Genomic DNA, 22,479 nt, shown 5'->3' with positions numbered 1-22,479 from the left:
TTGTATGGCACGCACGCACGCACGCACGCACGCACGCACGCACGCACGCACACACGCACACACACACACACACACACACACACACACACACACACACACATGTTTATTGCTATTCTGTCCAGACTGTGTATGATTACAGGTTGCCGAGTCAATATTTAGATTTTGTGGAGAACAGCACAGGCCAGCCTGTTTATTTTTCTCTCGCTACTGTATGTGTGTGTTGACTCACAGAGCTGCGGACAAAGTGGGATGTCAATGGTCTCACAAATCACACCCTGTAGTATAAACTGTTGTAGTTTCTTTTAGATAACCGCTATCATCCATATAGATCGCGAGGTTACTGTTAGCATAATCTCGCCATGTGCTCTCTTGATGTACAGTGCCCTCAGAAAGTATTCAGACCTCTTGATTTTTTCCCCCACATTTTGTTACGTTACAACCTTATTCTAAAATTGATTGAATTATTTTTTTCCCCTCATCAATCTACACACAATACCCCATAATGACAAAGCAAAAACAGGTTTTTATACATTTTTGCAAATGTATTAAAGATTTTTTTWAATKAAATATTACATTCAAATAAGTATTCAGACCCWTTACTCAGTACTTTGTTGAAGCAATTTTGGCAGAGATTACAGCCTAGAGTCTTCCTGGGTATGACGATACAAGCTTGGCACACCTGTATTTGGGGAGTTTCTCCCATTTTTCTCTGCAGATCCTCTCAAGCTATGTCAGAATGAATGGGGAGCGTTGCTGCACTGCTGTCACCCATCTTTCCCATTATCCCCTGTGTATTTATCCCTGTGTTCTCTGTTTGACTTCGGCGATGTCATTTACAAAATAACCTCCAATACTCTACTCAACAAATTGGATGCAGTCTATCACAGTGCCATCCGTTTTGTCACCAATGCCCCATATTCTACCCACCACTGCGACCTGTACGCACTCGTTGGCTGGCCCTCGCTTCATACTCGTCGCCAAACTCACTGGCTCCAGGTCATCTATAAGTCTTTGCTAGGTAAAGCTCCGCCTYATCTCAGCTCAATGGTCACCATAGCAGCACCCACCTGTAGCACGAGCTCCAGCAGGTGTATCTCACTGGTCACCCCCAAAGCCAATTCCTCCTTTGGCCGCCTTTCCTTCCCGTTCTCTGCTGCCAATGACTGGAACCAACTTCAAAAATCACTGAAGCTGGAGTCTCATATCTCCCTCACTAGCTTTAAGCACCAGCTGTCAGAGCAGCTCACAGATCACTGCACCTGTACATAGCCCATCTGTAAATAGTCCATCCAACTACCTCATCCCCATACTGTATTTATTTATTTATTTATCTTGCTCCTTTGCACCCCAGTATCTCTACTTGCACATTCCTCTTCTGCACATATATCACTCCAGTGTTTAATTGGTATATTGTAATTACTTCGCCACCATGGCCTATTTATTGCCTTACCTCCCTTATCTTACCTCATTTGCACACACTTTATATAGACCTTTTCTACTGTATTATTGACTACACGTTTGTTTATTCCATGTGTAACTCTGTGTTGTAAACAACAACACAGAGTTACACATGGGATAAACAAATGTACAGTCAATAACACAATAGAAAAAATTGGTATACAGTGTGTACAAATGAAGTAAGGAGGTAAGGCAATAAATAGGCCAGTAGTGGCAAAGTAATTACAATTTAGCAATTTACACTGGAGTGATAGATGTGCAGATGAGGATGTGCAAGTAGAAATACTGGGGTGCAAAAGAGCAGAAAAACAAAAACAAATATGGGGATGAGGTAGGTAGTTGGTTGGATGGGCTATTTACAGATGGGCTATGTACAGGTGCAGTGATCGGTAAGCTGCTCTAACAGCTGACGCTTAAAGTTAGTGAGGGAGATGTAAGTCTCCAACTTCAGTGATTTTTGCAATTCGTTCCAGTCACTGGCAGCAGAGAACTGGAAGGAAAGGCGGCCAAAGGAGGTGTTGGCTTTGGGGATGACCAGTGAAATATACCTGCTGGAGCGTGTGCTACTTGTGGGTGTTGCTATGGTGACCAGTGAGCTGAGATAAGGCGGAGCTTTACCTAGCAAAGACTTATAGATGACCTGGAGCCAGTGAGTTTGGCGACGAATATGTAGCGAGGACCAGCCATCGAGAGCATACAGGTTGCAGTGGTGGGTAGAATATGGGGCTATGGTGACAAAAYGGATGGCACTGTGATAGACTGCATCCAATTTGCTGAGTAGAGTGTTGGAGGCTATTTTGTAAATGACATCGGCAAAGTCAAGGATCGGTAGGATGGTCAGTTTTATGAGGGTATGTTTGGCAGCATGAGTGAAGGAGGCTTTGTTGCGAAATAGGAAGCCGATTCTAGATTTAATTTTGGATTGGAGATGCTTAATGTGAGTCTGGAAGGAGAGTTTACAGTCTAGCCAGACACCTAGGTATTTATAGTTGTCCACATATTCTAAGTCAGAACCGTCCAGAGTAGTGATGCTAGTCGGGCGGGTGGGTGCGGGCAGCGATCGGTTGAAGAGCATACATTTAGTTTGATTAGCATTTAAGAACAGTTGGAGGCCCCGGGTGGAGTGTTGTATGGCGTTGAAGCTCGTTTGGAGGTTTGTTAAAAGTGTCCAAAGAAGGGCCAGATGTATACAGAATGGTGTCGTCTGCGTAGAGGTCGATCAAAGAGTCACCCGCAGCAAGAGAGACATCATTGATATATACAGAGAAAAGAGTCGGCCCGAGAATTGAACCCTGTGGCACCCCCATAGAGACTGCCAGAGGTCCGGACAACAGGCCCTCCGATTTGACACACTGAACTCTGTCTGAGAAGTAGTTAGTGAACCAGGCCAGGCAGTCATTAGAGAAACCAAGGCTGTTGAGTCTGCCGATAAGAATACGGTGATTGACAGAGTCGAAAGCCTTGGCCAGGTCGATGAAGACGGCTGCACAGTACTGTCTTTTTATCGATGGCGGTTATGATATCGTTTAGGACCTTGAGCGTGGCTGAGGTGCACATGTGACCAGCTCGGAAACCAGATTGCCTAATGGAGAAGGTACGGTGGGATTCGAAATGGTCGGTGGTCTGTTTGTTCACTTGGCTTTCTAAGACTTTAGAAAGGCAGGGCAGGATGGATATAGGTCTGTAACAGCAAAGGCTCTGGGATATAGGTCTCATGGCAAAGGCTCTGAATACTTATGTAAATAAGGCATTTCTAAAAACCTGTTTTTGCTTTGTCATTATGGGGTATTGTGCGTAGATCGATGCAATTTGATTTGATTTGATCCATTTTAGAAAAACACTGTAACGTAACAAAATGTGGAAAAAGTCAAGGGATCTGAATACTTTCCGAATGCAATTTATATTGTCCTGTATGTTTTATCATTAGTATGAGGTGGTCCTGTTGTTTCAACCACAAAGACAAAGAGGGTTTGGGGTTTTAGTGTTAGTACTCAGAGGTGGGCTCGTGTCTAAGAATAAACAATTGAAACAGGCCAGTGTCTGACGTACTGCCTGCTGTAAACATATAGAGGGAGGGATAGAGGGATGGAAGAGAAAAGGGGACACAGCCTCAGATTTACGTCTGTAGATAGTTTGAGTCGTCAGCTAAAGACTGATTAGGATTCTTTAGCGCAATTGTTTAAAGCATTTGTGAGAGGATTCTTTTGATTAAGATTCACCGAAAATCAGACGTTTAGTATTTGCTCCTGACAAGCTACAGCTACAGAAGTGGCAGAATGTGTTCTATATCTATGACCGTACCTTATCTCCTTGTGTCCTTGTATCCTTATACATCTGTGACCTGGTAGCGGAACCTCACATACTGTAAGGTCAGAGTCATGCCGCCAGGCTGAGTGCTGCTGCTGTGTATGTGACCTACCGTGTGGTAACTACAGAATTCTAGACTGTTGGATAAATCTCTCTATTTGGTGAAGAAGTGAACCTGGCTTGGACTTGTTAAAGTCTGGCCCCATTTCATCCATGTTTACTTAGTCACAGGAGTTGTTGTCCTGCATGACCTCTGTATGAAGAGCTACAGCTWTAAGGGTTACAGTTCTGTTTTTCCAGTTGGCTGCCATGCATGTCTTTGTCGTTCATTTCAGAGTATCTAGATGGGCTCTGCCTCCATTTTCCCATAGCAGTGGGGATATATGTTACATCTCACTTGGCTCACGTTGACTRGTGATTAAATTGAATTGAATGTTGTTTTGTATTCCAGTAAAAACAGCATCATGGCAGATTTAGGTTTAACCCCCAGGGGGATGAAACAATGGAAGTGGAGGAAGAGCATGGAAGGACTCTAGAAATGTTTGGCTTTTCTCTCCATCATTTTCTACTGCAGCTCCAAGGAGCTGGTGAAGTGTTGTCTACATCTCTGTAGGAATTCCCTGCCTATTATCAAGGTTTAACTGCTGCGGGGAATGTACACAAATGTGTACAATACATCTGCAAACTGTGCCACATAACATTAAAAAAAAGCCAAAGGCACAGCATGAGAATGTGTATGAAACTTTGTGAACGTACATATCTAAAGTGAAGGAACTCAATTATTCTTCGTTTTCAACTCAACAGAGTAGACCTATTACCAGTTAGTATCACATTTGTTTTTYATCTACACACAAAGCCACTCTAATTGTAATATCATGTAGCTGCCTACAATAGCTACCCATGTCTACAGTACATGTGTTAGAGACATAGCCTTATACACTGGGGAAGGCATTTCCCCTTGATGACATCACTACAACCAGTTTGCAACCAGAACTGAGAACCGTAAGAACCTCCCTCAAGTCCATGGCCTCGATTATGTTCTTTCTGGCACTGTTTACCTCTAGCTCCCTCCCCTTCAGAACTCCTGTTGTGGTGGTGTTGGTGGTGCTGGTTATGGGGCTCACTGAGCGAAACCGATCGCTACCCCCTTCCTATCCCCTCCCTGCACCCCTCCCTCGTTGGGGGGACAATAGGTCATTCAGACACGGCTCAGCTTTGTCACTGGTGATTGGCAGGGAGGTGGCTAGGGCCCTGGTTGCGTGGGAACATTCCGGCACAAATGATTACCGGATCCACAGAAGACAACGAGCCCCTCATTTATGCCTGTTCAGAAAAAAAGAGGGAGAGAGCGCAACAACAACAAAAAAATCTTAACACAAACAAAACAGGGCAGTGATGACCGTCGGCGCTGCTATCCGCTGGTAGAGAGATGAACACGTTGGTTCTCATGGAGCGACCCAAACCCGTCTTCCTGTTACACAGCGTTACAGCATTAGGGTTGGCTCACCATGCTTTGTGTTCAGAGCCTGTGTTTTGTTCAATCACAGTGGAGATGCTGTGCTTTCTGCTCTGCTGGTCATTTGAGAATAGCTGCAATAGTGTAGGCAGTCAGTTTAGCTTAACAATTCTACCAGAAGATACATTTATGTAACTCTTGTAAAACCGTCACAAATGCTATGATGCTCTTGGAATAGCCTATTCCCCCCCCAAAAAACGTTACGATCAGGTAACGGGAATTTCTCCTTTGCTAGTAATTTAGAGCCCACTGTAATCTGTAGCGCTTCCAAAACTGTACGTTCTCCATGACCAATGGAACTCAAAGCCCACTTCATCATTCCCCTCACCTTTCRTTCAGGCAGGACTCTACAAAACATTATAAACACCTTTCTAATATTGAGWTGCAATCCCTAATTTTGCCCTCAGAACAGCCTCAATTCGTCAGGGCATGAACTGTACTAGGTGTCGAAAATGGACCGCAGGGATGCTGACCCATGCTGACTCTAATGCGTCCCACAGTTGTGTCRAGTTGGCTGGATGTCTAAACTGTTGAGCGTGGAAAACCCAGTAGTGTTGCAGTTGTTGACTCACAAACCAGTGYGCCTGACAMCTACTACCATACCCCGTCTAAAGGCACTTKTCTTGCCCATTCACCCTCTGAATGGCACAAATACACAATCCATGTCTCAATGCTTAAAAACCCTTCTTTAACCTGTCTCCTCCCTTTCATCTACACTGATTGAAGTGGATTTAACAAGTGGCATCAATAAGGGATCATAGCTTTCATCTGGATTCACCTGGTCAGTCTATGTCATGGAAAGAGCCGGTGTTCCTAATGTTTTGTACACTCAGTATCTACTTAAAGCTCTTTCACCCACTATGTGAGGGCACTGGTCTGGCCAGTGATCTCATCTTTCCTGTAAATGGGTAAGGTGGCCTTTCTCCTCTCCTCTCCTCTCCTCTCCTCTCCTCTCCTCTCCTACCAGTGACAGTAAACAGAGCAGGATGATCTGCAGAGGGGTAGGTAGTCATGTTTAAAAAAAACACACAACATAAACCAAATGTCGTCACAGATCAGACCACCCTGACCGCCCAGAGCTAAACACAAATTCAGATTCTCTCTCTCTTTAACCCTCCAGCCTGCCTGCGTCCACCTCTGTAGCATGGAATGATGTTGGGTACGACCCAAATTGCACCCTATTCCCTATAAAGTKCACTACTTTTGACCAGATCCCTATGGGCCATTTTCAAAAGTAGTGCACTATATAGGGGATAGGGTGGGATTTGGGATGCAGRCAGTGAAAATCTCAAAGCTGACTATTAAGGGAGAGGTGACTACACTTAAATATAGTGTTGTGTCACTTCCTAAAGGAGGAAGTAGTTGTCCATAGGGGAGAATAAAGTACATTTTGTGTTGAACGTTGAACCAACTGCACAGTGTGGCTTTGTATGCGTTTACTGTTTTTCTGTGTCCATTGGGCCCCGTGTAGGTCTCTATATCCAGATACATATATTATAMCTGCGTCCCAAACTGCACCCTATTCTCAACCTAGTTTACTACATTTGACCAGTCCCCTATGGGCCCTGGTCAAAAGTAGTGCACCATATAGGGGATAGGGTGCCATTTGGGACACCCAGCTTCTTAAATTCATACGGACATCTCAATGGGYGACGCAAATTAGTCCCAGCATGCCATGCGCTTTAATAAAGTTCCCTCGACGCTCCGGTTACCTCAATCAGGAAACTTTTTGGTTGCTCAGGGGAAACCGCTACCCTATAAATCAGTAGAGCTAGCTAAGGTCTGGAATCTGGAATGAAACAAATGTGCCCCGACCCGGCTTTGCGAGCCAATTTAAGTTGGATGGAGAAAGTTTAGCTACAGTCCACTCGGCTGTTATAAGGGCATAGGGTATTTATTCATCCAGCTCCAGTAGAAAAACATTTGAAAGTACATTTTCTAGTGAAATGTTTTGTCCAAAGTTGTGCCGGTAGCTAGGCAACGCTAGCGGCAATTGCTCCCGGAACAACTCAGGTCTCCCTTCTCTCCTCCTGTCTACCTCTGATAGGAAGGATCCTTCATCATGAGATATCCATCTGAATCTTTAATAAAACTGCATCCCAAATGGCACCATATTCCCTACACGGTGCACTACCCTATAGGCCCTAGTCAAAAGTAGTGCACTTTATAGGGAATAAGGTGCCATTTGGGAGGCATGCACATGTGTCATCTGTTCTGCTGAGGAAAATCTATGAATCGCTGTGGGCAGTGCCTAGTTAATAGGCACTGTTGTTAAGCACACAGGAACAAAATCATACCATTTTCTTTATTCTACATGGAAGTATCAGATTTGAATCCTACACTGAAGGAGACAACAATACCTTCAGATTTCCAACATACTGAATCAGTCTGCTGCTAGCTATATCTATGTTACGTTTAAAAATTGCATTGACAGGACAAAAATACCATCTAATTTTCAAGCAAGTTCTTTGTAATCACATCACATGCAATACAAGGAGCGAGAGCATGTGTCTGTGCTTTCTGCAGGTCATATACAGGTCGTAAAATACCAATCGGTGCCTCCCCTGACTGCTGCTTGCCTCCTGCTTCCAAAGTGCAGAGGGAGAGACAGAGAGGGAGAAGGAGAGAAAAAGACAGAGAAAGACAGAGATAAAGAGGGAGAGAGAGAGGAAGGGAGAAACAGCGAGGGAGGTAGAGAGAGAATGAGACCCCTCCCTGAGTCGGACCACCCCTGACGATGTTCCCTCTGATCATCAAACACAGTCAGCTCCAGAGAGAGATTGGAACAGCCCAGGGGAGAACATGCTGGGCCAGGGAGAAGTAGTTTGAACTTGAGAGTTTTTAACCCCCCTGGTTGCAAAAAGGTTGATTTCCCTAGTGTTTATCTTTGGCTGTGAATCGAAAGTGAGAGAAAGTGTGTGTGTGTGTGTGTGTGTGTGTGCGAGATAGTGTGTCTGGGTGTGAAAACAGTGTGTGTATGTGTGTCTGTGCAGATGCCTACATGTCTGTGTGTGCGCGCTCATGCACAAATGAGACATGTGGGCATTATTTAGAATTATGAGATGGTGTCAGGAGTGAGGACAGTTCCCTGGGACCACCACGGCTGCAGGGCCTGGAGTAGGGGAGTGTGTTTAGAGTGAAAGTGTGTGGTTACTGTCTTGGGAGACAGACTCATCTGTATGGCATCCACTAAAGTCACTGTAAGCCTCCAATCCCTCCATGTTTTTCTGCTAGCAGCATCGTGCATGGCTCATGACCAGGGTTTTTCAGTCACAAAAAGGCTTGGTTATTATTAGCTATGTATCATCACACTGTATGGATGGACCCATATAAGTACAAACAGAACAAAGCAAGGTGGTATAGTGTGTTTCGAAATACTACATATTACTATGCAGTATTATGTAAGATACATGCATCATAATCAAATCAAATCAAATGGTATTAGTCACATGCACCGAATACAACAGGTGTAGACCTTACAGTGAAATGATTATTTACGAGCCGCTAACTAACAATCCAGTTTAAAAAATAAATTAAATTWAAAAAATGAATAAGATTAAGAAATAAAAGGAACAAGTAATTAAAGAGCAGCAGTAAAATAACAATAGTGAGACTATATACAGGGGGGTACCGGTACAGAGTCAATGTGCGGGGGCACCGGTTAGTCGAGGTAATTGAGGTAATATGGACATGTAGGTAGAGTTATTCAAGTGACTATGCATAGTTGATAACAACAGAGAGTAACAGTGGTGTAAAAGAGAAGGGGAGGGGGCAATGCATATAGTCTGGGTAGCCATTTGATTAGATTTTCAGGAGACTTATGGCTTGGGGGTAGAAGCTGTTTAGAAGTCTCTTGGACCTAGACTTGGCGCTCCGGTACTGCTTGCCCTGCGGTAGCAGAGAGAACAGTCTATGATTAGGGTGGCTGAAGTCTTTGACAATTTTTAGGGCCTTCCTCTAACACCGCCTGGTATAGAGGTCCTGGATGGCAGGAAGCTTTGCCCCAGTGATGTACTGGGCCGTACGCACTACCCTCTGTAGAGCCTTACGGTCGGAGGCTGAGTAGTTGCCATACCAGGCAGTGATGCAACCAGTCAGGATGGTCTCGATGGTGCAGCTGTAGAACCTTTTGAGGATCTGAGGACCCATGCCAATAGGTTTTGTCGTGCCCTCTTCATGACTGTCTTGGTGTGCTTGGACCATGTTAGTTTGTTGGTGATGTGGACACCAAGGAACTTGAAGCTCTCAACCTGCTCCACTGCAGCCCCGTCGATGAGAGTGGGGGCGTGCTCGGTCCTCTTTTTCCTGTGGTCCACAATCATCTCCTTTGTCTTGATCACGTTGAGGGAGAGGTTGTTGTCCTGGCACCACATGGCCAGGTCTCTGACCTCCCCCCTATAGGCTGTTTCATCGTTGTCAGTGATCAGGCCTACCACTGTTGTGTCATCGGCAAACTTAATGATGGTGCCGTGCTGGCCATGCAGTCATGAGTGAACAGGGAGTACAGGAGGGGACTGAGCACGCACCCCTGAGGGGCCCCTGTGTTGAGGATCATCGTGGCGGATGTGTTGTTACCTACCCTTACCACTTAGGGGCGGCCCGTCAGGAAGTACAGGATCCGGTTGCAGAGGGAGGTGTTTAGTCCCAGGGTCCTTAGCTTATTGATGAGATTTGAGGGCACTATGGTGTTGAACGCTGAGCTGTAGTCAATGAATAGCATTCTCACATAGGTATTCCTTTTGTCCAGGTGGGAAAGGGCAGTGTGGAGTGCAATAGAGATTGCATCATCTGTGGATCTGTTGGGGCGGTATGCAAATTGGAGTGGGTCTCGGATTTCTGGGATAATGGTGTTGATGTGATCCATGACCAGCCTTTCAAAGCACTTCATGGCTACAGACGTGAGTGCTACAGGTCGGTAGTCATTTAGGCAGGTTACCTTAATGTTCTTGGGCACAGGGACTATGGTGGTCTGCTTAAAACATGTTGGTATTACAGACTCAGACAGGGAGAGGTTGAAAATGTCTGTGAAGACACTTGCCAGTTGGTCAGCGCATGCTCGGAGTACACATCCTGGTAATTCGTCTGGCCCTGCGGCCTTGTGAATGTTGACCTATTTAAAGGTCTTACTCACATCGGCTGCGAAGAGCGTGATCACACAGTCCTCCGGAACAGCTGGTGCTCTCATGCATGTGTTATTTGCCTCGAAGCAAGCATAGAACTAGTTTAGCTCGTCTGGTAGGCTCGTGTCCCTGGGCAGCTCTCAGCTGTGCTTCCCTTTGTAGTCTTTAATGGTTTACAAGCCCTGCAACATCCGACGAGCGTCAGAGCTGGTGTAGTACGATTCGATCTTAGTCCTGTATTGATGCTTGCCTGTTTGATGGTTCGTCAGAGGGCATAGCGGGATTTCTTATAAGCTTCCGGGWTAGAGTCCCGCTCCTTGAAAGCGGCAGCTCTAGCCTTTAGCTCAGTGCGGATGTTGCCTGTAATTCATGGCTTCTGGTTGGGGTATGTACGTACAGTCACTGTGGGGACGACGTCATCAACGCACTTATTGATGAAGCCATTGACTGATGTGGTGTACTTCTTTCTCAATGTCATCGGAGGAATCCCGGAACACATTCCAGTCTGTGCAAGCAAAACAGTCCTGTAGCTTAGCATCTGCTTCATCTGACCACTTTTTTATTGATCGAGTCACTGGGGCTTCCTGCATAAATTTTTGCTTATAAGCAGGAATTAGGAGGATAGAATTATGCTCAGATTTGCCAAACGGAGGTCGAGGGAGAGCTTTGTATGMGTCTCTGTGTGTGGAGTAAAGGTGGTCCAGAGTTTTTTCCCTCTGGTTGCACATTTAACATGCTGATAGAAATTTGGTAAAATGGATTTAAGTTTCCCTGCATTAAAGTCCCCGGCCACTAGGAGGCCGCCTTTGGGTGAGCACTTTCCTGTTTGCTAATGGTGGAATACAGCTCATTGAGTGTGGTCTTAGTGCCAGCCTCAGTCTGTGGTGGTATAGACAGCTACGAAAAATACAGATGAAAGCTCTCTAGGTATATAGTGTTGTCTACTGTACAGCTTATCATGAGATACTCTACCTCAGGCGAGCAAAACCTCAAGACTTCCTTAGATATCGTGCACCAACTGTTATTTACAAAAATACATAGTCCGCCGCCCCTTGTCTTACCAGACTCCGCTGTTCTATCCTGCCGATACAGCATATAGCCAGCCAGCTGTATGTTGATAATGTCGTCGTTCAGCCACGACTCCTTGAAGCATAAGATATTACAGTTTTGAATGTCCCGTTGGTAGGTCATCGACCGCGTAGGTCATCGATTTTATTTTCCAAAGATTGCACGTTTGMAAGCAGAATGGAAGGCAGTGGGGATTTATTCAATCACCTACGAATTCTCAGAAGGCAGCCCGCCCTCCGGGCCCTTTTTCTCCACCTCCTCTTCATGCAAATGACGGGGGATCTAGGCCTGTTCCCGGGAAAGCAGTATGTCATTCACGTTTGGCTCATCAGACTCGTTAAAGGAAAAAAAGGATTCTGCCAGTCCGTGGTGAGTAATCGCAGTTCTGATGTCCAGAAGTWATTTTTCTGTCATAAGAGACGGTAGCAGCAACATTATGTACAAAATAAGTTAAAAAATAAGATACAAACAATGCAAAGAAACAAACAAAAAACACAATTGGATAGGAACACGTAAAACATCAGCCTTCTTCACCGGCTCCATCTTAACAATGGCCATAACAATGATTTTACATTGTTAAACAGGCTGCAACACATCACAACCCGGCCAGCAACGTTCCTTTTCCTCAGGCAGTGTTCGTAAAATTCACAGCATCCAATAATTTACTGTTGAAGTGCTTTGCTTGGCTTTGCTTTGACAATGCACTGCTTGCTAACCTATATGATAGACCGTTGTAGGGATAAAGTCGGGGGCTTAGGGGCACACTGCTTACACCAGTGTATGTTGTCAGGACAGTAGAGAAAGACAGTAGCTACCCATGACACTTGACTGACCTTCACACTTTTGACAACTGTCTGGTTGAACAAGCCAAGCATTATCCGACAGACAATAGGGTATTTCCAGAGAAGGGAAAGACGTACTTGAGCGTCCACAACATAACAGGACTTATGCTGAACATAAGGAGACTTGATGCCAAACATACTGAGACAGGGAGGACACCAAAACGGCATACTGTTGGGGCTGTGTCTGTCTGTCTGTCTGTCTATGCATGCATGCGCGCCCGCGGTTTGTGTGTGCCTGTATGTGTGTGCTGGGTTATAGCGGGGGCTGGCTGGCTTCATGATGATGATATGGGCGGGAACAACGGTATGTCCTGTGTCTGTTATTCCAACAGCAGCAGTGCTTTCTCTCGGCACTCCGATTACTAAGGCGGATGTCAGGAAAGCCCTTGGTCACATCTAATTTTTCGCTGTGTGTTCTCTCTCTCTCCATCTATCTCTTTCTTTCTTTCTTTATTTCTCTCTCTCTCTCTCTCTCTCTCTCTCACGCTCTTTCTCTCTCTCTCTCTTTCTCTCTCTCTCTCTCTTTCGCTCTCACTCTCTCCCTTTCTCTCTCCCCTCTCTCTCTCTCTGAAACAATGGCTACGCCTTAAAGACATGGCTTAGCATGAGGCCCATACAAGGCTGGCGGATGGCCAAGCCCTCAGGACCTGCTCACTCCAGTGTGTGTAAGTGGGTGTGTGTATGTGTGTGTGTTTGTGTGTGTGTGTGTGTTTGTGTGAGCAGGGGGGATAGGGTTACACTACGCTATGCACCCTGGAATTGAGGTCCCAGATGCTAACGTTCTGCTCCCTACCCAACCCTGGGTACACTGAGCAATCAGGTGTGTGTGTGTCTGTCCGTCTGTGTGTGTGTCTTAGGGATGTGCGCATTGACTCATAACCTGCAGTCCCCACAGTTATATCTGAGGGGCGGGCAGATTTAGGGTCATGAAATATTGTGTGGATGAAGGGCGGTTGGGCGTGGGATGGTTGAATAAAGAGAAAAACACTACCTTAAAAAATCCATAAATGTACACTACTGGTCAAACGTTTTAGAACCTAGTCGTTCAATAATTTTTCTTTGTTTTTACTATTTTCTACACTATGAAATAACACATATGGAATCATGTAGTAACCAAAAAATGTTAAACAGATCAAAATATATTTTATATTTGAGTTTCTTCAAATAGCCACCCTTTGCCTTGATGACAGCTTTGCGCACTCTTGGCATTCTCTCAACCAGCTTCATGAGGTATGAAGCTCATGGAATGCATTGCAATTAACAGGTATGCCTTGTTAAAAGTTAATATGTGGAATTTCTTTCCCTAATGCGTTTGAGCCAATCAGTTGTGTTGTGACAAGGTAGGGGTGTATACAGATAATAGCCCTACTTGGTAAAATACCTAGTCCATATTATGGCAAGAACAGCTCAAATAAGCAAAGAGAAACAACAGTCCATCATTACTTTAAGACATGGTCAGTCAATATGGRAAAAAACGCATTAAGAAGGAAATAAATTCCACATATTAACTTTTAACAAGGGAAAGGGGGATACCTAGTCAGTTGTCCAACTGAATGTATTCAACTGAAATGTGTCTTCCGCATTTAACCCAACTCCTCTGAATCAGCACACCTGTTAATTGCAATGCATTCCAGGTGACTACCTCATGTAGSTGGTTGAGAGAATGCCAAGAGTGTGCAAAGCTGTCATCAAAGCAAAGGGTGGCGATTTGAAGAATCTCAAATATAAAATATATCTATAGTTTAATTCAATAATAGAAAAGATGCGACATGGATAGTTGAAAATAAAGAGAAGGGAGGGCCAGAAAAGTAATGTTTGGGAAAGATTGTGGTAAAAGAGGATGATAGCAGTGGCGGCTATATTATGTGTGATGATTGTGAGGTGCTATACAGATTTGACAGTCACAAGATGGGGAATACAATTAGGCCTGTGGCACGTCAAGGGAACTGTGGCCTGCTATGCATCCAAGCCTAACTCTTTATTTTCAACTCTTATTGAATGAAACTCCAACATGGTCCTTTTTGCCTCCGTGGACATTAACTTAGCGATTGGCATGTAGGCTATTTGGCGCGTGTACAGTTAGGCCCTAAAGCTTAGGCTTGTGCACTAATGCCAAATAGCCTCAAATAATGAAAGAAGAACCACAATGCAGCTTATAGATATAAATTGCACAAGAATTATACATTTATGTATTTTTTAAGGTATCGTTTTCTCTTTATCCAACCCGCCCGCCCATCCGCCCCTCTCCACACAATATTTCATGACCCTAAACCCACTGCCCCACAGATATAACCGCGGGGACTGCGGGTTATGAGTCAACCGTGCATCATTAGTGTGTGTGTGTGTGTGTGTGTGTGTGTGTGTGTGTGTGTGTGTGTGTGTGTGTGTGGGTGTGTGGTGTGTGTTGTGTGTGTGTTTTTGTGTGTGTGTGTGTGTGTGTTGTGTGTTGTGGTGTGTGTGTGTGTGGTGTGTGTGTGTGTGTGTGTGTGTGTGTGTGTGTGTGTGTGTGTGTGTGTGTGTGTGTGTGTGCATGCATGTGTGTGTAGTGGATGTGAAACTCGCCCATATCATGTCGCCATGTGTGTGTGTGTGCAATGACCTCTCACAAACACAGCCAGATAGTCTAATGGTCCCACCCTCAATACAGTCACACCCTGGCCTCCACTGCCAAGCCCTGACAGAATCTATCTTAACAAATGAGCAGGCTAAGAAAGTCTCTGTGGTCTATCAGAATGACCAGAATTAAAAGAACTAAACCAATGTCAAATAACAGCTTTAAACATTATTTGACGCCCAAATACAGTTTCCAAGGACTTCTGTAGAGAAACAGATTCTCATTAATGGCTGCTAAATCAGATCCACCACCGTGACAGTGATTTACCTCCCATTTTAGTGTGTGTGCTTCTCATGTGTCTGTCGTTTGTATGAACCAAAGTATCCATAGGATGACTAGCTAGCTACTCAAACACACAGTGGGGTATGCGGTGCAGTGGTCTTTGACATCCAAACCCATATCCTCTGGCAGCATCCTCAGCGCTCCCTAAGTCTAAACCATGTGGTTAGCATAAACAGTCATTACACCCTCATCTGAAGAGCCAGTGTGCCACAGTGAAAAGGAGAGTGTGTGATCAGGAGGACTGACTGTATTTATGCTCGTTGAGAATACAGTAGCACTGATCAAAGTTCTGTGCTATTACAAATGACTCCTGTGATGTTTGAGGATCTCAGATCTTTCTTTTATAGATCCCTTTTGGCTGCTGATTTTTCCTCAGTCCACACAATAACCCTAACCAACCACTTGGGATTTTAGACTTCTTCTTTATTGTCCTCAATGACTGAATGAGTCACAGTCTTTTAATGTACAGTGTGGGTGTTGAGTGCGACTCCTTCTTCTTCTCTGGCTCAGATTTGGTCAGTAGGGTACTATTTGGTCCTGTGTCGTGGGCTGTGACTTTCCCCCTTTCACATTGCCCTCGATGGCCCTCACAGGAGGAACAATGGTCCCTCTGTGTCAGAATCCTGTCAGCCTATCTTGTCCTGGACAGGTATTTCCTGACAGTGAGATACGAGATCTCAGACAAGGAGAGGGAGGGAAGGTCACATTTCCAAAAAACCTTGAGCCTCCCTTCTCGCTTCCTCACTCTTTCGCTCTCTCATGTCTTTCTCTTAAGCCCCTCTCCCTTCCTCCCTCTCTCTCTCCCTCATGTCTTTCTCTTAAACCCCTCTCCCTCCCTCCCTCCCTCTTTCTCCCCAAGTCTTTCACTTATGCCTTTCTCCCTTCCTCCTTCCCCCCCATGTATTTTTCTCTTGAAATGGAGACCTTCCTGTGAATTAATACTCTAAGAACTAGGTCTAGCCTCCGGGGTATTCTGTCTGGTTGTTGTCCTTGTGTGTTGAAAAGGAAAGGCCTCTAGCCTCTAACAGGGCCTCACAGAGACAGAGAGTAGACATATGCAGTTACAGAGTAGGTCTTAGTGGTTTACTTGCTTTTGATGCATTGTCAGCCTGATATACAGTGGTACTATAGCTGACCTGGTGTACTTCATCAGCATGGCAGGTTATAGCCTGTCATAAGCATGTCATGTCCTCCCTGTCTCAGCTGAAACGCACTAAAATTGAAATGTAAATTCAGCTGACAGACAGACACTTACGTTCTTTTCACAAGCAGGTGATTGTCATGTCATCCGAGTCTACCTCTGTGTTTTCATTCTTGCTATAGCCCTTTCCTGCAGTCAATGACCAAAAGCGCACCCTCTTTGGCCTCATGGGGGAATGCTATTAACATGTTTCATAATTTCATAATTAATAACTTTTTTTTTTACGACGAAAATCCGGTGTTTCTATGTCAAACGGTTTTGTTATATTTCAGTCTTCTGTGATGTGTACATGAAGTGTAATATTGAGATGCAAACTCAAAATTGTAATACATTTCAACTCTATATCTGACATGGTACAGGTGTCTTCTTKTTTTAAGCCCAAATCCATGTGTGTGAGGTGTATACTTTTGTTTCAAAGTAGATTTGTTTAAGACTACCAAGAATCACTCTGTGTGACCCTGATTTAGCCCACTGCAGTAAAAGGTTAAAACCACAATTCACTCCACATACCATAAGTCTCCAACCTTCAACCTCCCCCATCTCCCATCCCCTCCCCCGTCTCCTCCTGTCGAGGCGCTAGGTAATGGCTAAAGCAGGGCCTGGCTGCCTGGCTCTCTTGATACTGTATGTCTGGCTCTGGAGCTCAACTTTCCTCTCTCTCCAACCTGTTCCACAGCCCCCCTGGTTTCCTGCTGGGCAGGGTCCTTCCAGAATGATAATGTGATGATTTTCATAGTTATTGTTTTTCCAAAAGCCCTTCTGTCTCCCTCTCAGTGCCTCTGTCTCCAGGGGTGCGTGCTGATCTCTTCTGGTTAATTCCTTCAGAGACAATGAGACCTTGGCCCATGTACGCTTTGTTTACAGGAAACCAAGATGAGTGGGGTTGAAAATAAATGACTAGTTGGGCTGAGGTAGTTTGTAATCTGTTTAGCTTCAGAACGCACCGTGAGAATAGAATAGAATGAAATTAGCTACTTTGGTGTTTCCGAACCAGGGGGTATCCTTACATGGTGTACTCTGAGGCAAAGCAGTTAACAAACACACTCAAGGTTGTGAAAACTTCTCTGTAGAAGTTGTGGTGGTTCCACATGTTGATGCTCCTGGCTATAGAGCTGTTGTTGGCTCTGACCGGTATGTGAACTTACATAGCAGCTAACTCTGTTCTGTTGTGAGGTTCAAAGCCTGACTCACTCTCTCTCTGTCCCAGACCGGTGCTTCCTCTCCTCACTCGCCTGAGGGATCCACTCAGTGTGCGAACATGTGGTGCCGGCCTGGCCCGGAACAATCTCCTGAGCCCAACGATAAGAGCACGGAGTCCGGGAGGGAATGGGAGTGTGTGTGTGTGTGTGTGTGTGTGTGTGTGTGTGTGTCTGTCTGTGTGTGTGTGTGTGTGTGCGCTCATGTGTGTGTGTGCACATGTGTGTGTGTGTGGAGAGAAGCCTAGGATGCTGTCCAGAACCCTGGTCCCTCCTGGGCCTGTGGAGAGAGAGGAGATATGACATCATACCTGGCCTGCACCTTGAGCCAGGAGAAGAGCTGTTACTCTCTCTGACTTAAAATGTCGGCTTACCGTCTCACACACAGTCCCTCTCTACCCTATACTCTACCTCTCTCTTTCACTTTGTTGTTCTCTCTCTCCCTCATTATACCTTTTGCTATCCTCTCTCTTTCGCCCTCTCTGTCTCTGTTTCCCCCTCTCTGCCTCTGTTTCCCCCTCTCTGCCTCTGTTTCCCCCTCTCTGCCTCTGTTTCCCCCTCTCTGTGTCTGTTTCCCCCTCTCTGTGTCTGTTTCCCCCTCTCGGTCTCTGTTTCCCACTCTCGGTCTCTGTTTCCCACTCTCGGTCTCTGTTTCCCACTCTCGGTGTCTGTTTCCCACTCTCGGTCTCTGTTTCCCACTCTCGGTCTCTGTTTCCCACTCTCGGTGTCTGTTTCCCCCTCTCGGTGTCTGTTTCCCCCTCTCTGTCTCTCTCCCGCCCTATTTCTTGCTCTATCTGTCTCCCTGTTTACCTCCCTATACCGCTCTCCTTCATTCTTTCTCCTTTTCCCTCTCTCCCTCCCCATCTATCTCTCTCTCTCTTTCTGTCTCCCTCTCTTCTTCTCTCTCCCCCTAAAATACAATCAAAGCCACATGTCTGAACAAGAAATCATAAGTCATTGATTAATTTAAATGTTCTGATTTTACAAAGACACCCTTATACTCATGTCATCATTATTAATGTTAATGATTACGCTATTTTTAAAGGAGGAAATTGAAATCAGCCAGATCGAGATCTTTTTTATTGCAGTTTCTATTAGCAACGAAGGAGAGAGCTTAAATAAAAGCAGGGAAAAAAAACATTTGGCAACTTTTTAATATTGGCCTTCTTCCCCCTCTCCCTACCTTCCACTCGCTCTCTCCCTCTCTCCCCTTTCTCTCTCTCTCGCTCTCTCCCCCCCCTCTTTCTCCCTCACCATCCTCTCTCTCTCTCTCTCACCCTCCTCTCTCTCTCTCCCTCTCTCTCCGGGGTTGGAAGAACTTGAATGCAGAGCTCAGTGAGGGATTCTGGCACGGCCGCTTGTATGTAATGACTTCTGACAGCAGTGGAGACACAGTGAAGAGCATGTCTGTCTTTGCATGAGTATTTCTGCATCTATTCTTGAGAACCACATTCCAATTCTGGAATCGTTATTATACACGAGTCGCCACGAGCAACCGCATGTACAGGACGCTCAACTTACCGGAGAAAAACTCCTTCCAAACAAATGTRGAAGGATAGGATAGTCAGCCAGGGATATTTTAACAGTTGAAGGAGATAATGTTCAGAAGGGATACATATATTATCACACACTATCCTCAATCTCAAAGGTTTTTCCAAAGAAACGAGCAGAAAACATAGTAAGGTATAAATATGGAGGATAGTGAACTTTTAACAGTTGAAGGAAGAAACCTGGGATACATTATCTTGAAAACTGCCATTATCCTCAATATCCTAGGTTTTCTCCCAATGAAACAGTCTGGAAAAAAAGAGTAAGGTATAAGAGTGAAGAATGTCAGACAGTAACGTACTGGAGATAGTAATTGAGGGGTCCATAGAGGGGGGGAAAGCAGCTGCCTGCTCTATCACACACACACAGGCACACTGGCTTCAGTGAATCCGGGCCTTGTTCGTGCCTGGCCTCAGTCCAACGCTGATGGGATTTCTGCTATGTGTTATGATCTCTTCCCGTAAAAGTGAAACGCGGTCAGGAACACCGCGTGTGAAGACTTCTTACTTTAGTGTTCTTCGAAAAAATTCACACAATTCAAGGAAGATAGTGTATGAGTGCAATGTAATATTTCAGTCATGTGGAAAACGTAGCCATTTGTTGGAGTGAATGATTATAACTCGCCATGGCTGCGTTTGAAATTGCACACGTTGAAATGGCACCTATTCCCTTACATAGTGCATTACATTTAACCAGAGGCCACGTAGAAGAAGGTCATTGATTCAGAGGTGGAGTGAAACATGTACAACACTCATATTGAAGTGTGTATTAACATGTGTATTCTTTGGGATCCATCCATCTGTTTTCCTTGAACAGACCAGCTCATATTAAACTGCAGCGTACAGTGGGGTCCCCCCAGCATGCTATATCCTTGTGTCTTTGATCAGCAGGATGGGGGTAAGCCACACAAGAGCTCAAACAGCCAAAACAACACTTTCACACCAACTGGGTATATGGTGTGTATGACATGACTGCTGTGTTTTAAGGCATGCAGCTTTCGATTAGGAGGAGAGAATGATTGGTTTGAGAAAAAGGTCATATGGAATGTCGTTGGAACTATTTTCTAAAATAGAAAACAAATGTAATCATGTCATTGGAGTGTACAAAACCTTACCTCTCATCCTCGCTCCTACAAACAACAACAATACGCTAACATGCAGTAAAATCGTTTTCTGCCCCCTTCCCCTGGCTAAACCGTATGCCCATTTGGCCCAATTAATAAGCTTTAATTCATCTACAAGTAGACACTCAAGGCTAATATGGCATGACGTCACCCTCTTGGAGGGTATAGTGGACACCCTTGAGTGATTCGCCAGTTGGAGGATGTCACGTTTTTCAGATGACCTCGTCTTTGATGTGACTGTAAGATGACTCTCCTGCAGGCCTGTTGCTCTGGTATGCCAGCTGGTGTGGCTGGGGCTGCTAGGGTGATATGGGGGTAATTTGTAGAAGATAAAGGGAAAGAGAGACAGGGAGAGAGGGAGAGAGGAAGAAAGAGACAGAGAGGGAGAGAGGAGAGAGGGACACATAGAGGGAGAGAGGGGAGAGGGAGAGAGAGGAGGAAGGAGAGAGTTGAGGGGTATGAGAGAGGGGGAGACTCGAGGAGTCAGGGGTGGGATTTCCTATTCTGCTCTGCCTGTGCCAGGCTTGAATACTCTCTAATCTCAGTAATTGGGGTAGAGGGTCCTGGGGTCTCCAGACAGCTGCCAGATCTTTGTGGTCAGAGCAGATTGATTTGACAGGGGGTCAGGGGGGCAGGGGTATCACAGTGACTGAGTGGTTCCCTCTGGTTTCTGTCTGGTTCTGTCTGACTGCTGGCCTTCTGGCCTGGCCTCTGGTCTGGACGGRGGGACGGGGTCTTACAGGTCACAGGGGCACTGAGGCGGCTGGCGACGGCTGAAGGGGACAGAGGAAACACAGACGGCCATACACACACTTTMTTTTTCTTCTGGGCCTTGTTCAAATGGTGCCGTTTCAGACACAGCCTCTGTGATTTATGGTGATTCGCTAACACCTATGGACGCATTTAGTCTATCACTCAATTATCACATTTCACTCGTACTCAGACACAGTGGCTCTGGCTTTGACCACTCACTCAGTCACTCACTGGCAGCATGTTTGTTTATGTGCTTTGATACTGTGCCCCCGTTGATCATTTTCACTCTCCCGGGCCTGTACGGTCTTTTGATGCACCATCAACAACGAGGAAATAATGTTATCAAAAAGAAGAGCTGTCTTTAAGAGGTGAACAGCTGAGTATATATGCGCAAGATAATTGAGGTGTTTGTTTCATGAAGTGAAAGAAGGTTAAACTTCTCTTTTTCACTGCTCTGTGTACAGCTCTGGCTCTTCACTTTTCTTCACCCTCCTGTCCTCCCTGGCTGTCATGTCTTTATTGGCATGTCCATGTGGTGCCTTGTGGAATTCACGCGTGTGCTGTAACATGGGAAGGCCCTTAAGGCTTGTGTAAATACTCACTTATGTTGCGTGGAGRGTGTAAGGGAAGGGGTGAAGAGGAGCAGCATCTGTTATAGCAGCTGTCCTCAGAGGGWTGTRTCCCAATKGGCWCCCTATTCTGTATGTAGTGCACTATTTTTGACCAGGGCCCATTGTGCCCTGGTCCGAAATAGTGTACTTCATAGAAAATAGGGTGCCATTTGGGATACAATCAGCCTCTCTCTACGTGGAGTTAGTCAACACAACCACAGCGTTTCTAAAGACACCGTGCTTCTAAAGACACCGGTCATCGCTCCTCCATATATTCATATGTATATATTCTTATTTCATCCMTTTACTTAGATTTGTGTGTATTAGGTAGTTGTTGTGGGATTGTTAGATTACTTGTTCGATGTTACTGCCCTGTCGGAACTAGAAGAACTTCGCTACACTCGCAATAACATCTGCTAACCATGTGTATGTGACCAATACAATATGATTTGATTTGATTCGCCGCTTTTAGAAGGACTGTTTTGTTTCACTGGTAGTTGAACCATAGGTTAGGCTCCTTTCCTGATGTGATGAATGGTATACTTCTCTTAGACTAGCTCTTTATGTCTTCTTTCAATATATATATCGGGCCTAAACAGTATCTTCATGTTTCCTATGTTTTTAATGTAATATATCAAGTTTGAATAATGTGTGGGAAATAATTGACAATAGCTAGAATTGGGAGATKAAATAAAGAAAACACTCATAGGAAGTTAAAGCAGTTCAGTTCAGAAGTTATATATATAGTATTAAAATGTATTATCCATTTTTCCCCTGCTCATTCATTGGTCACGTTTCAACTTTCACGTCACTGCCCCTGAACCAAGTAGAAAATCACAA

At 45.1% G+C, this 22,479-nt stretch overlaps 1 long non-coding RNA gene across 1 annotated transcript in view; it reads left to right on the top strand.

Annotated features, from left to right (window-relative positions):
- LOC139025634 (uncharacterized) overlaps nt 1–22,479 on the top strand; it is a 226,818-nt gene that overhangs the window by 199,940 nt on the left and 4,399 nt on the right. The gene's annotated exons all lie outside the window — the stretch shown is intronic.

The sequence above is a fragment of the Salvelinus sp. IW2-2015 genome, linkage group LG4q.1:29, assembly GCF_002910315.2.
Source record: "Salvelinus sp. IW2-2015 linkage group LG4q.1:29, ASM291031v2, whole genome shotgun sequence".
Classification (NCBI taxonomy): domain Eukaryota; kingdom Metazoa; phylum Chordata; class Actinopteri; order Salmoniformes; family Salmonidae; genus Salvelinus; species Salvelinus sp. IW2-2015.
This window is presented reverse-complemented; position numbering and strand designations above follow the sequence as displayed.